General features: G+C 39.5%; 1 long non-coding RNA gene across 2 annotated transcripts in view; it reads left to right on the plus strand.

Moving 5' to 3' along the window:
- The window catches only part of LOC115938575 (uncharacterized), a 50,573-nt gene extending 41,632 nt beyond the window's left edge, over positions 1 to 8,941 (plus strand). The window contains exons 3-6 of one of the 2 annotated variants that reach the window (XR_014144009.1): positions 2,592 to 2,707; positions 3,477 to 3,676; positions 4,733 to 4,898; positions 8,759 to 8,941. This is a non-coding gene — a long non-coding RNA (uncharacterized LOC115938575). Of the gene's footprint in view, positions 1 to 2,591; positions 2,708 to 3,476; positions 3,677 to 4,732; positions 4,899 to 8,758 lie in introns of those variants that run through there. The other variant, XR_014144008.1, reaches the window with a different exon arrangement.
- The last annotated feature ends 6,255 nt before the right edge of the window (positions 8,942 to 15,196 follow it).

Here is a 15,196-nt window from a genome sequence, read left to right on the forward strand (position 1 = left end):
ATTTTTTTTTTTTGTTTCCCCAATGTTTATTTTTATTTTAAATTTCTTCTTGATTACTTTAGAATTATTCCTTTAATGCTGTGTGTGTGGTGGAGGGTGTGGGCGTGCCTCAGAGTGTTACCACAGTGCATTTGAAAGTAGAAAGTTAAATCAAATATGTATTTTCAAAAGTCATTGTTTAGATTTCCAATGTTTCATCCATTAATAACCCACTAATTTTGAAGAAATGGGATATTTTTATGGTAGTTTGCCTGGTAGTTGAGAAAAAATGTTGCTAGAATCCTTCACTATGTCTTTGGCTTGCATATATGCTCTGTTTCATTTGCATATTGCCTCAAGGGAACTAATATTTGACTACATGAAGTTTGACCTAGCCCACATGGGCCATCTGGGAGAGGAGTTTCACTAGTCAGTCACTCAGTGACTGAAATGTGAGAAAAGATTGAGAGCCAAGGATTGCTTTCCTTTGAGTCTTCTTACAAGGATGTGACCCAGACTGAAGAATCGTTACATATTTGCAGTGGATTCTGCAATTTTAAATAATAGTGGGTTTCCTAGTTTCAGAATCACCTTTGTGTTTTGCCCATAGCTCAAAATATTCCATTTTATTATGTTTTGTTTGTATTTAATAAAAATTTTGAGAATAAGAAATTATGTAGTTATTATGTTACAAATTCACACCACTTGTCTATATGCTGCCTGTCATATAGTAAATATTAGTTTTAGGTGAGCAGATGATCTGTACTGTTGCTCTTCACAGAAAATAACACTTGTCAAACCAAAAGTTACTTTTTCACTCTAGTAAAATTGAACTAGAAAATGTGATTTGGAGAAGAGTTTTAAAAGAGGAAAAAGGGATGTTAATAATACCAAAAAGAGCAGGAATTTCTGTAAAAATTTAAGAAAGAATTAGTATAATAATTTATTTTAAATATTTTTGACTTCAATGATGAGCATCCTCTCTACACCTACTAGTATGTGTGGGTGTGGCTCCTAAAATTCTTTTTGTCATTTGTCCGACTAAGAATCTGCAAGTTTTAGGCTGCAATCTCTTTATGGCTGGTACATATTTATAGAAATCTTTTCTCTCCCTACTTCACTTAACCAATATCTAGCTATTCTGTTGATAATGGACATGGCAGACAATTAATAGTCTATTATGTAGGGCAAAAGCAGGTCTGAGATAGCTACCTCAACATTTATGTAGTATCCATTTAGCAGTAAAAGTACTAAATGTTTGACATAATTTTTTGTTATTGTTACTAACCCTTTTCCACATTAGTTTTTGTTTGTTTGCTTGCTTCCCTATACTAAACACTGTTTCCTAGAACTGGGTGACTTCTTGCTCCACTCCTTACCCTAGATGGGCCTCTTCTCCCAGGAAGTGGGAAGAGCAGTTCACTTCCTAGAGGGCACTCTGAGTGCTCTTCTGCCTTTTCCCAGTCCCAGGCAGTGATGTTGAGGCGTCAAAGGTGGAGTGAATGTGCAGCTCTGTGATTTATTACTCAACTGACTAGTCAATCGTTACGGGAGAACTTGTGTATTACTAGGACCCAGACAGCTTCTTGAGTGTGCAGGCTCATGGCAAGCCTTTGATATATCACTAGAATTATTTCTATCAGTACCTCTTGATCTGCGTAACCAAACCCTCCCAAACTCTTCCTGTCTTTTCTCCAAGTTGCGGATAACTAGACCACTTGAGATTCTATCTCTAATTACCATTTGCTTTATTTGTATGTGGATTATTTACTTTTATTAGCAATAGTGGGAATCCCACTGCCGGGAGTTCTGGGAGTCGAACTTGAACAATTCCGTCTCTGCTTTGACTTTCTGTTTGGGAAAACTCCCAACTAAAGTTGGTTCACCTCACTTTTGGAAATGTAGCTTGGTGCAGTTCCCTCATTCTTGTGTTAGCTGTCTCCCCATAATTCTAGGTGAACTCCCTGCCCACATTCCTCTGAAGCCACGGCTTCTCCCACACTATTTATGCTGGACCCTGACGAGGTCACTTCCTTTGGGTGGGTACCTGGCCCTTGAGCGATACTGCCCTCCAGCACCACCACCATGGGCTACATCTCAGCTCCTCCTTCCAGAACTATTGACACTGCCTTCAGAGGGCTCTCCCCTTCTCTCTGCTTGCTTCTTTCCTGCATCTTCCTAACAAATTATTTTTCCTAAAATATTTTTTTCCTTATGTCACTTTCCAAGGACTTAGATTGTTGGTAACTCATCAAATAAAAAACAAGTTCTTGTGCGTCAAGGCTTGCTGTGACTTCTGTGCTCTGGTCAGTCCAAGCTCTGTAGTGCTCATAGCTCCTCTGTGAAATCTTCTTTAATAGTTAAATCTTGATTCCATAGCCTTTCCCATCTCAATTCTAAGAGCATTGAGAGTCTGTAACACATAATTTAGCACTTTTATCTTCCTAGGGTTATTTTGTTCTGGATCTGTTAGGAAGTACACTTGGTCACTTAGAAGAGACCTGAATATGACAACTATTTATTTGTTTCTCATGTAGTGAGGTGTCAGGAGGTAGGGAGCTCACAGTTGCCACAGTGGATCCTTATGGCTCTCCGTTCTTCACTCTCCTCAGGTCTGGTCACAACTTCAAGATACAAAGTGCTGCCTTAGCTCTGGCAAGAAGAAAGAAGGGGAATACGTGGTCAGCCTATTTGAAAAAGCTTTTCTGGAAGTGCTGTCCGTTGAAAGGTCACCATCTTCTGCAGGGGAAATATAACCGTTGAGACGTTCACATTGCTGCTCCCCCAGATCGAGGGAGACTGTTAGTAGGGAGTAAGGGAGGATGGTTACTATGGGCCCCTCTCAGTCCACAGGATACACGGATGACTGTGAGGCTCCCCATTCACTGTAGCTGCAGGGACACACGGCAAGTGTCTGCTTTGCTTTCCTGAGCAGTGGTGGACACAAGTAAACTATAAATGTTTGATCAGTCAGGATGTCCCCTTTGGTCGAGAAGACTATTTCCTTTTTGCTTTGTGTCCTACTCTTTACTCTTTGCCCAGAAATATGTACAAAGAGATTAAAAAAATTTCAACAGCTATAGAAGATAAAAATAAATGTGAAACTTGTTCATTTACGAGCACTGTTTTGTTCTGTTGAAGGAAACAATTACATAGGTGTATCTGGATCTTAATGCTTAGACTACTGGATTATAAAATTCCACAAATGTCTAATAAATGCTTTTCAGCATGGCACACAATTCTGGGACTATGTAACATGCAGATTTTCTTTTGACATCCATCTTAAACGTGCAAGCTTTGGGGGCAATTAATGCAGTGGTTGTCTCACACAAGTAAACTGGCTTTGTATTCTTCTCAGAATTTAAACAAAGGATGTGCGTGATAAATATTTGCAATATGTGATGCTGTTGTGGGTGGTCATTAGGAGCTTCAACTGGAGGGTGTTTTCCTACCTTTGTCAGACACAAAGCAAGCCTCCTTTTGTCTCCTGATCACAGCTCTAATTTTCCCAGCTGGATGAATTCACCAAGTTGAGAATCTAAGAGGCCTTAACGTTAGCAGAATCTACAAAGCGCCAGAGGGGCACGAAAGCTGCGCTGGAAACATTCGCTCTCCAGGCCTGGTGGTGTGGTTGCCACAGCTACCAAAGCTGCTGCTTTCTCTGCTTTGTGTTCACGTGGGAAGAGAAGCTTTCAAGGTGACAGTGGCTTCATTATATAACTGACATTGCAATTCGTTTGCTTTAATATTCGCATTTTAATCTATGGTGCCCAGTCCTACATAGGACTTATCTTTGAGAATACTGTTAGGTAGGGGGATGGATAGACAAAGTTTTATACGATCAGGAGGACAGATCATAGAGTACATGAATCTGTAATTATGATTTTTTCCTGGACTTTGCGGCCACTCATACCATGGCTTGAACTGACGTTAGGGAGCTAGCTGCATTGCTGCACCAGCCACAAAGAATATGAGAATCACTGATTCAGATACATACACATTATATGCACCAGTTTTAAAATAGCAATTAAGATGAAATCACAACAGCCTGTCCTTGGTGAAGTTTAAGTAGGTATTCATGTATAATTAACTGGAGAGTCAATTTGAAGCCTTGAAGTTCTACACTTTATTTAATGATCTTTAAGCACTATGTATAAAATATTAATTGCAGGTGAGTGGGCTTCACTTAAAACCAAATCCTATACATAATATAATTGACATACCACCTTCTCTAGGTGAAATCGTGTAGTGACAGATACATAAGAATGTGTTAACAGTGGGTTTACAGTTTATCTGTTTCCATTTCTTTTCATAAATATATATTATCAATGATAAAGAGGTCTCAAAATTCCCTCTGCTATCTTGTCTGCAATCTCAGTTTTGAAGAGAATGCGAGTTTTGTCCCTTCTTTTTGATGGAATGGCATTATCAACAGCAAAATACTGTGTGGTTTTTCGTTTGTTTTGTTCAGGTTAAGAAGGAGCAGCTGAAGCACTGCTTATGAAATTTAACTAATTTTTCTTTGTTAAAAGAAGGCTCCCTTGACCGCTGTTTGCAGTTCGTTAGCAGCTTCTATCAGGCCACTGGTGGGAAGGAGACAATTTTTTGGAGCACCTGTTGTGTTTTTCTCTCACTTTGTGTATATTGTCTCCTTCAATATAATACTATTAAGTATTATTATTATGTTGTATTGTATGTATTAAGTATTACATATGTATATGTCTGTATTAAGTATTACTAATTTATTTTACAGATGAGGCTAAGGAGAGGACTTTTACATCCACAATCACAAAGCCAGTAAAAGAGACATAGTGGTCTTTCTAACAAAGACACAGGTCTTTCTAATCCCAAAACCCATATTCTTTTCACCAACTTGGGGAGACACACCCTGCCAAGATGACTTCAAATTTGGAGAGATGGTATGCTGTAATTTTTTTTTTTGTTTTAATTTTTCTCAGTCATTAAATTACCTACAAGAAATGTGATGTAAACATTGTTAAGTATAATCTATATATTGGATGCCAGGTTTCATCCCCTGCAACCATTTCCCCTGTCTCGCCACAAAGACCTCCAATTTTCTTTGGGGGATACTTTTGGGTCCAGGGAAGCCAAATTTAACTCTGGTTTCAATGGTATGTGATGTGACCCAGGCTAAGCCAATCAGATTTTTGTTCCTCTGGTACTATGATTAGTTCAACAACTCAGCGTGGAACCTTAGTTTGTCTAATCAGTATGAGTCTCAAGACTTACTTTGGAATGCTGGGGCAAAAGTAATTCTGTTCAGTGAATTAACAAACGGTTATATTTCCCAGCCCCATTGACTTCAGACTAGGGCATAAAACTTACTTTGTTTAATGACATATAAGAAGAAGTAGTGTGTGCCACACAGTTGGAGTTGGAGCTTTAAGAGCCCACATCGTGTTTCCACTCTTTGCCCCCCCCACCACCATAATACTGGCAATGTCCCACGCAGGGTCTGCTCCAGCAGCCTGGGTCCTGGAATAAGGACTATGTGAAACAGAGCCACAGTTGACCTACAATGAAAATGTATAGTGAATGAAAAATAATTTTGGGGTGTCTGGGTGACTCAGTCTGTTAAGCATCCGACTCTTGATTCTGGCTCAGGTCATGATCTCGGATTCCTGGGATCAAACCCCACGTTGGGCTTCCAGCTCAGTGGGGAGTCTGCTTGAGGATTCTCTTTCCCTCTGCATCTCCCTTTGTGCATGCTCTCTCTCTCTCAAGTAAATTAATAAATCTTTAAAAAAAGAAAAAACCTTTTGTTGATGTGAGCCATTGGAATGTGGGAGTTTTTTTTGTTTTTGTTTTTGTTTGCCACATAACTTAGTGTAAATGGTAGGCTGTGGAGGTGAGCCTCAGAAGAACTGCAGCCATTTTTGCCTCATGAAGTTAGCCTAATGGGAAAACTGGCGTAAGAAGGAAGCAGAGTTAGGGAAATCATAGAGAAAGACAGAGGGAGTTCTAATGATGTCAAAAACCCTTAGCTCATAGTTGTAGTCATCCCTACAGCTGAAGTTTTTATTTAAGTGAATCTTTTTTTTTTTAAGATTTTATTTATTTATTTGAGATAGAGATCACCAGCAGGGGAAGGGAGGGGCAGAGGGAGAGGGAGAAGCAGGCTCCCCACTGAGCAGGGAGCCCCATGCAGGGCTGGGTCCCAGGACCCCAAGATCATGACCTGAGCTGAAGGCAGATGCTTAACCGACTAAGTCACCCAGGTGGTCTTAAGTGAATCAATATATTTGCTTAAGGTAATTTTAGTTCAGTTTTCTGTTACTTGCAACCAAAGCAAACAAATTACTTTATGCATCATACCATAAATTCTACTTCACTTTCCTTCAACAGTCATCTGAAATAGCCTTGAAGCCAGCCCAAATAATTTTAAGTTATAAAGTCCTCAAAGTCACTAGCCAGATCAATGCTGACAAAGGAAGAAAGCCACTCAGTAGGCAAGTTTAATATAAAAGCAGGTGGATGCCAAATAAGAACTATGTAAGATTACTATGCTTAGTAACAAGATTCAAATGATTTCTTCAAGGATAAGTGAAGATAAGTGAAGAATTTACACTTTTCAAAACAATGCCTATTTACAAATGTATAAACAAAGATTTCTAAAGAGAAGGGTTGGGGGGAGGCATAGGGGTCATGGAGCAATGCTGTGAAAGACCTCTCCCATGTTACAATAAAGGGTGTCAAACATTGGAATTTTTTCCCTGATTAATCATTGAAGGAGGCGCCTGGGTGGCTCACTCGGTTAAGCGTCTGCCTTTGGCTCAGGTCATGATCCCAGGGTCCTGGGATCTAGCGTCCTGGGATGGAGCCCAGGGAGCCTGCTTCTCCCTCTCTTCCTCGCTGTGCTCTCTCTTGCTATCTCTGTCTCTCTCTCTCAAATAAATAAAATCTTTTTAAAAATTCATTAAAGTTTTTTCATTGAAAAACCTGAAATTAAGCAAACTATGACAAATAGGTTATAGATAACAACAAGTGGAACCTATAACACTTACAGAATTGTGAGATTTCCCTTAGAAGAGTGAGCACATTGTTCTCAAATGCTGCTACTGGAGAGGAAACTTCCCACTGAATTCCCTGAAATGGCAGAATGTAGAATTGGGCCTCACCATGGCCAATTTTTCTATTCCAGTGGAGGTAGTTACTTACTAATGTCAGAACACTTTCCTTCTTTGAAACAGTCGTCAGCTTATAAATTTTCAGTGTCTACCCCCAAAATGTGAGTAGACATTTGAAAGCAGAGAACTAAAACCAAAAATTAAATAGTAATATTCTTAGTTAAGGGTAATGTACTAGGAAAACAATCACCATAAAATTTTAAAATATAATACCTTTGAATAGTCTTTCTGCACTGAAGTTTGTATTTAATTTTTCACTTTGTTTCATTTCTTATTTATTTAAAAAATTGAATAGGGAATACTTTTACATGATTAATACACAATACAAAGTGGTATATAGTAAAAAGTTTAGTTCGCACCTCTACTCTCATCCGCCCCATTTTTCTCTGTCACCAACTGGTCACCATATTATTAATTACTGAGTATTCTTCCAGAATTTCTTTATGCAAGACCAAGGAAATGCAGATATGTATTGTTATGTCCTCTCTTTCTTCCATAAAATGTAGCACAGTATAGACTGTTCTGTATTTTGCTATTTTCACCCAGTGATACTCTTGGAGATCTTTCTTTACCAGTAGCTCAAGGGCTTTGCCTTTTTTTCTTACATTTTCATAGTCAGTTCTCATGGCATGCATGTACAGTAACCTATTTAACCAGTTCCCTAATAATGGAAGGCTGGATTATTTCCAATTCTTACTAGTACACACAGTGCTTTTGATAAATAACCTTTACATATGTTGCTCCATACATGTTCATTGCTTATTTTCAGAGAATGAAAATAAAGCCAAGTCCTAAAAATAGAGTTATCCTCAGTTTTGGCAAGCTTCTAAATCTGAGAGCTCACTTGGGTTATTTTTTGCTACCTAAACTTACTAATTTAGTTTTTCACTCTCTAGCACATTTAGCCAAGAAAAGTGGCTTTCATTTGTAAAACAATACAAGCTACCTAGACATTTGGAAGGAAAGGGTCACGTGTCATATATATCCATCGGGCTATCCTAGGACCTATGCAGAAATGTTGCTTCCCCAAAAAAATGATAGAAGAAAGGGTGATTTCCATAGAGCTACTAAATAACACATCAGAGCCCTGAAAAATCTTGTCTTCCTTATATCTTGACTTCCATATTTAATCCTTAGGGTTTGTCCTTCGAATTGATTCTCATGAGTATCCCCTTCCCTTGCATTCCTTTTCCCACCAGATACATTCTCCAAAAATGGTTGCTCTATACCAATGCTCTTTTTATTCCAACTGTGTGCATTCTGTTGCTAATGTATCACTTTAAAATAGCCCACTTGTTATATAATACCTATATATCAATTCTTTTTTGTTGTTGCTGTTGTTTTCTCAAGGAATTCTTTGGGTAATTACTTTAATGGAATCTGGTTTTTGATGATTTATTCCCCCCCCCCCCAACACTCCTCCCAAGCACCCAGTAGTAAATTTAAGACACGGGTAAGATTTTGTGGGGTTTTTGTTTGTTTGTTTCCTTTCCTCCCTTCTTAATCGCAAGCTGTTGGAATATTAATTAAGCCAACATTTTAAATTAATATGTTTTTATAGGTTAGTATCTCTACAAGAAACCACTATTTCCAACTGTACCCAGTCTGATCTCTGCATCTCCCCCTTACAGAACAACGGCTTCCGTGAATCACCTTTTCTGGTTTCAGTTGTTGGCACCATTACCAGCTCTTCTCAGTGACTCTAGCATCCATACCATGCTCTCTACTGGTCACACACATCCCTGGAGTTTTTTTTTAGAATCTGCAGCTCACGCCTTCAGGATTGCTTTGAAGAGAAAAGTATGAATGGAGAATGGGAGGTACATTCTTAATTTCTTTTCTCAGTAATGCTGTTTATTTCACTGCTTAACTCATTACCATCTTCTTTTTTTCTCCGAATGTAAAAGACCTACTAGTATACTGGGAATAGTTTATTGGTTTGGTTTGTTTAATTATAGTCAGACGTAAGTCAACATTCCTACGATTCTTTTTATAAAAAAAAAATATGATACTTAAGTTGGTTTAGGATGGTTTTAAATAATTCTTAGCCATTTGCTAGCTGTTCCTTCTTAATATGAGTTAAGGGGTCTGATTCTGTATTTGTGCAGTTTTACATACATATTTACATACCAGTCACAAAGGTAGATTCACCCAAATATATACACTGCATGTTTTTACACGGCTGCAAAGATAACACTATTGGTTTATGAATTCAAACTCATTTTCTGATATAAGTGAGAAAAAACCAAAAACATGATTTTTCCAGTGGTTATGGTTACCTTATGATGATTAATCCTCCAAAATATAATTATTTGGACAAGAGGATTTTGAAAAGAACAAAGGGCAGGAAAAAAAAAAGAAAATAGCAACAAAGAGAGAGGAAATTATGTTTCACCAGATTGCAGGGCTTAAATTGTGGTTAAACTGATGGCCTGCCTGATATTCTAAGGCTGATTACTCCCTCCCCAGGGGGATATTATAAACAAGGAGTTACTATCAAAATATTTTTTATTTGTCTGAAAACTAATTTGCCAAGCCTGGAGGTCAGAGGAAGAGGCAGATGGGAAAAGCAACCTGCTCCGCTGCCTCTGAGGAGTCAGCTGTGGGGAGAACTCGACCTGCGGGTTGGAAATGTCACTCAAGCCCTGAAGCTCCATAAATACCAGGAAAGAAGACAACACCAGTCTCCCAGCCCACGGCCCACAAAGCCACTCTCTCTTCCAGCAGGTATTAAACATTAATGACCATTCCTATAATGAGGGCAAGAACGGCTCTCGGCAGGAGAGCTGCCCAGTCACCGGGGTAGAGTTGGACTGTCAACAGCAGCGAGCTTCACCACTTTTTCTTGCCCTCCTCCTTTTATCCCTCTGAGAATCTTCAGCCTGAAGGTAATGAAGTGCTTCCTTTATCACTCTGTATCATTGAAATATTTATCTGATTATTTGAATAAAAGATTACTGCAACAGTGGTAACTCCCTGCATATCCTCAGACTTCAAAAGGGAAAAGGAAGCTTGATGAATAGAACAACACCAAGGCACTTGGCAATAAGCTTTACAAATAACAAAATGAATGCTCTGAGAAGTTGCAGCTTGTTTACAGCTTGTAAACTCACACATGATGCTAAGCGTGGGACTGAAACCGAAGCAACAATTGGCCTTTGGAGTAATAATTTAGACAGCAATAAGTTTCAAGTTGGTTTTCTTTTTCCCCTATACCTTTGAGCATTTCTAAATACATTGCTGCCGTCTTGCTGAGTCCCTGAAGATAATGTGCATTCATTAAGGCAGTTGTTTCAGGATCCATTTTACTCCATCCTTGCTTGTGTCATGGGTTTTGTTTCCTGGTAAGCACGAAGTACATAAAAGCCCAAATAGAGGTGGCCTCTGATTTCCACCTCCCTGGCTGTGGGTTTAGTCTTTTGCAGAGGAATCCTCCCCCAAGCACTTCTTGGAGTAAACACAAGAGACAATGTGAGTCCACAAATGAGACCTTGCCCTCACTAATTGCCATGGAAGATCACCCTGACACTTGGCCATCCTGACCCCAAGGCCCAACAGAGCCACGGGCCTGTTTATGTTGCCATAGCTGTTGTCTTGATACCATTGGAACTGGTCATCAGCGCCCAGCCTCAAAAATCCAGTGAGGTGAGCAGGACCCTCCTGTGTTCCCCCTCACTGGAGTGAGGGCAGGGAAATGCCATCACAAGTTTGGTTTTGCTCATAATCGTCCCAGGGTTTAGTGAGACTGTCCTCTCAATGGACACGCTGTCCTGCCTTCCAGGGTGCGTACCCCTGGATGGAAGTGGCAGAAGTTCCCGTCCAACCACTACCAAAAGCATCGGTCATCCTCCACTATTTAAGTGGTTGCATTTTATTCACTCTGCAGTTTCAACTCTCATTCTGGTGAAGCCTCCTTCAGGGATCCCCATTGCTGCCCCTTCAGTTTCTCTTTGACAGTGGTCTCTCGAGGCCGCTCTACAGGTCTCAACACCAGCTGTGCTGTTTGCTTATCCCAGAAGCCTTCCCAGCACCCACTGGGATTGTGTGACTGTCAGTAGACACATGGAATGGGGAGCGTTGCCTTCGTCCACTGGCCAGTAGTGTTTCTTCAGAGACTAGTTCTATAATCATCGCTTCTTATATTACTCAATGCACAGAAAAAGGGGTAACTGGGTGCTGGACATTAAGGAGGGCACGTAATGTAATGAGCACTGGGTATCGTATAAGACTGATGCATCACTGAACTCTACCTCTGAAACCAATAATACAATATATTGTAATTAATTGACTTTAAATTTAAAAAATTAAAAAAAAAAATAGGATGATAATTTCTGCCTCCCAGAGCTTCTCTGTGTCAAAAAGGACGTACATTTTTGAAGTTTTATTTTTTATTGTTTTTAATAGACTTTATTTTTTTATAGCAGTTTTAGGTTCACAGCAAAATTGAGTGGGTGAACCAGAGATTTTTCATATATCCCCACACATGCAGATCCTCCCCCATCATCAATATCTCTCACGACAGTGGTACATTTGTTATAATTGATGAAACTACATTGACACATGATTATCACCCAAAGTCTATAGTTTACATTAGGGTTCACTCTTGGTGTTGTACATTCTGTGGGTGTGGACAAATGTATAATGACATGTATCCACCATTATCATACACAGTATTTTTACTGCCTTAAAAATCCTCTGTTGTCTGCCTATTCAATCCTCCCTTCGCCCAGCCCCTGGGAACCACTGATTTTTTTTATTGTCTCCATAGTTTTGCCTTTTCCAGAATGTCATAGAGTTGAAATCATACATTTTATTAGCCTTTTTAGATGGGCTCTTTCAGTTAGAAATATGCATTTAAAGTTCTTCCATGTCTTCTCATGGCTTCATAGCTCATTTCTTTGTAGTGCTGAATAATATTCCACGATCTGGATATACCACAGTTTATTTATCCATCATCTCTCATAAAGGATATTTGTATTTATAAATTAATAAGGTATTGTTAATTTGAAATACAGTCACAGAAGGTAGCTAGATTTTATGAGGCAGTGTTCTCTGGATCCGTGTTTCTCTATCCCTACTGTATTTTCCCAAATAATACCTCTATTTTTGTTCTTTTCCTTGTTTGTGGTTGCACAAGGTTGTTATGTAACCAGTGTTATATGGGGTATGAAAAGAATTAGGTTCATCCACTTTCAAGTTTTCTTAACTTTTTTTCCCCAGAGTTATTATTATCCCTGTTTCTCTGAGATAAAACTTAAAGCAAATAGAAACAGTGGCTTGGAGCTGTCCCAGCAGGTATTGAAATGTCCCCTCTTCTTCTGTCTACTTTAGACTCAAGGAAAGGGAGGGCGGTGGGGAGGAAAGGAAGGAAGGATGGGGAAGTCTTCACTTGATTCTAGTTCATTTGATACTAACAAAGAAATGAGTGCCCTCTGAGTAGTGTGTGACATGTCAGAGTATTGAGGCTGGGGAGAGGTTGAGGAGTAGCAGAACCACTCCTTGAGAAATTCTGACATGGAGAATGGAGTGGGTCGTTGTTCCAGCTTGGATAGCCTACATGAAGCATTTCTCATTCAAATGATGGTATGTGTGACGAGACAGTGATAACAGAAGCTGGGATGGTGAGTTCTAGCTGTCAGGCATTTACCCAGGCTGAGGTTTCTAGACTGAGTCTGCACCATGGAGATATTTCACCTATTTCTTATGCTGTTTTGCATCCTAATTTGAGGTATAAATCTTAGTTAGTATGGAAGATATTTTTCCTCTGGGCACAAACTTTCTATTTAAATTCTAACATTTTTAGCTAATTTTTTTTGCCTATTCTAAATCAATTTTGGGGGGAATTTAGATTTTCATTACATATTATTTTGATTAATAAATATATACTTGTGATATTCAGACACAATAATATATACTTATATTTATTATTTTTACAAGTCTTGAACCAGATATGAAGTCATTAAAAAACATGATAGGTAGTTAAAGGGAGAGAGGTCTCTTGTGAATAAGCCTTATCCCCAAAACAATTCTGCCCCCCATTCCATCCACTTACCCTGCCTCCTTGTTCCCAACTCAAGTAGAATTTGAGATTTCAAATGTTCTTCTTGATGCTCTGCTGATTAACCATTATATGCATGATTATATGGGGATTATAATAACACTTTCTCAAGTAGAATCTCCTGCATAAACCAGTGGGAGAATAGGGGTCCTGATTAGCCGGTGATCCCTTCTGATATGCCAAAATTCACCTTAGATGAACATTTTTACTATGCCAATACTTGTGATCAGTCTTACTCTTCCCTGAAGGGTAGAACCAACACTGTCTTTGGCTTTTTTTTTTTTTTTTCTGATTATTTTTTTGCAAGCCTAAGCACTAGCCAGTTTCATAACCAGTTTTTTTGTTTTTTTGTCACATCTGTCCACCAGAGTTCCCATTTAATAATCAAATGACCTATGGTACATGAAGCTTGGGATTCTCAATATTATCTTTCTTATTATGGGTATATAAATTACTTTTGAATAAACTATGAGCTTATACCATTGTGCCCCAAAATGAGATGCCCAACTCTGTTCTTTTTTTTTTTTAAGATTTTATTTATTTATTTGAGAAAGAGAGAGCATGAGCGGGGGGGAGGGGGGGTTGCAGAGGGGCAGAGGGACAAGCAGTCTGTGCTGAGTGGGAGCCCGAGGCAGCCCCGACCCCAGGACCCTGAGATCACCACCTGAGCCCAAGTCAGCCGCTTAACCGACTGAGCCACCCAGGCGCTCCACCCAGCTCTATTCTTTTAACTTAATTAGGAATTTTTAGAATTGCCCTGCAGAAATTTTATTAAGGGTCTTAAGCTCTTACTAATTTAAATTCATCCCTAAATTGCCACATGGAACTTAACGTCCTCAGTTTAGCTTTCCCATCAACAAAGCTGACTGAGGGTATATGAGTAGCCAGAATGCAGAATACATGTATCTTTGTATCCGTCTTTACTACCACCATCTGATCTTGACAACAAAATTAAGGGAAAACGAGCATTTGATTTAGAAAATATTTCCATAATGACAGGGTAAATAATTTCACAGTTTTGACTTCTCTGTATTGGGGATGTAAAATTCATTTATTCATCACACAGGGATTTATTGTGCGCTTACTAAGTGCCAGGTTCTGTTCTAGGTACTCGAAGTAGAGTGGAGATCTCATGGATTTTACCGCCTAGTAAGGGCAGAGCATAGTAAAATGTAAATAACATGATGTCAGAAGCCATGGATAAAAATAAAGCAGGGCATTGTTTAGATGGCAGATAGCAGAGGGTGGCCAGGAATTACTGACTGGCCCTCCAGTCTGGTTACAGGAGTATATAACTGCAGTTGTCTGGGAGCTGGAGGGTCACTGTCAGAAAGTCTGACCACAGCATCAAGGATGACCAAGTGAAGAGCCCTCACATATTAGGGTCATGGATGGGGTGACTTGATCAGGAATTTGGCAGCTTGGTGAGAAGGGCAAACAACAGAGCATAGACATAAGAGCCAACCCTTGGACAGACTTGCGTTTGATACCACTGACTGGTTGTGTGACTGAGGTCACCTTATTAAATTTCTCAGAGCCTCATTTCCTCAACAGTCAAGTGGGAATTATAAAGTAACCTACATTTGTTTCATATTTAGAGTGTACCAAGCTCAAGACTAAGTGCTTTACTACATAATTTTATTTTACAAGAACACTTATAGCAAAATACTACTATTCTGTCCTTGTGAACCGTGAGCAGACTGAGGTGTGACCTGAGGTTACCCAGCTGTGGTGACAGACAGGACTGTCTGAGAAGTTACCCTGTGAGCTCTTTGTGGTGTTTGATTTTGTTTTTGTTTTCTCAGCAAGCTGGCTGGGACTAGCAGCTTCTCTTTCCCTAAGGGGGAGGGGTTCTCGAGAGACTTATTTCCCCACGGGGACCAGGAACTCCAGGTACTGGGGAAGAGAGGAGCTGGCATCTCCTGGCACTTGTCTAAACAGATGGCCTTAAGCTCAGATTATTTGGACTTGAACCAACATGTTTATTCCCCCATGTGAGGTCACTCTCATG

This window comes from Leptonychotes weddellii, chromosome 3 (genome assembly GCF_054177405.1).
Source record: "Leptonychotes weddellii isolate Sample4059 chromosome 3, ASM5417740v2, whole genome shotgun sequence".
In the NCBI taxonomy this organism is placed as follows: Eukaryota; Metazoa; Chordata; class Mammalia; order Carnivora; family Phocidae; genus Leptonychotes; species Leptonychotes weddellii.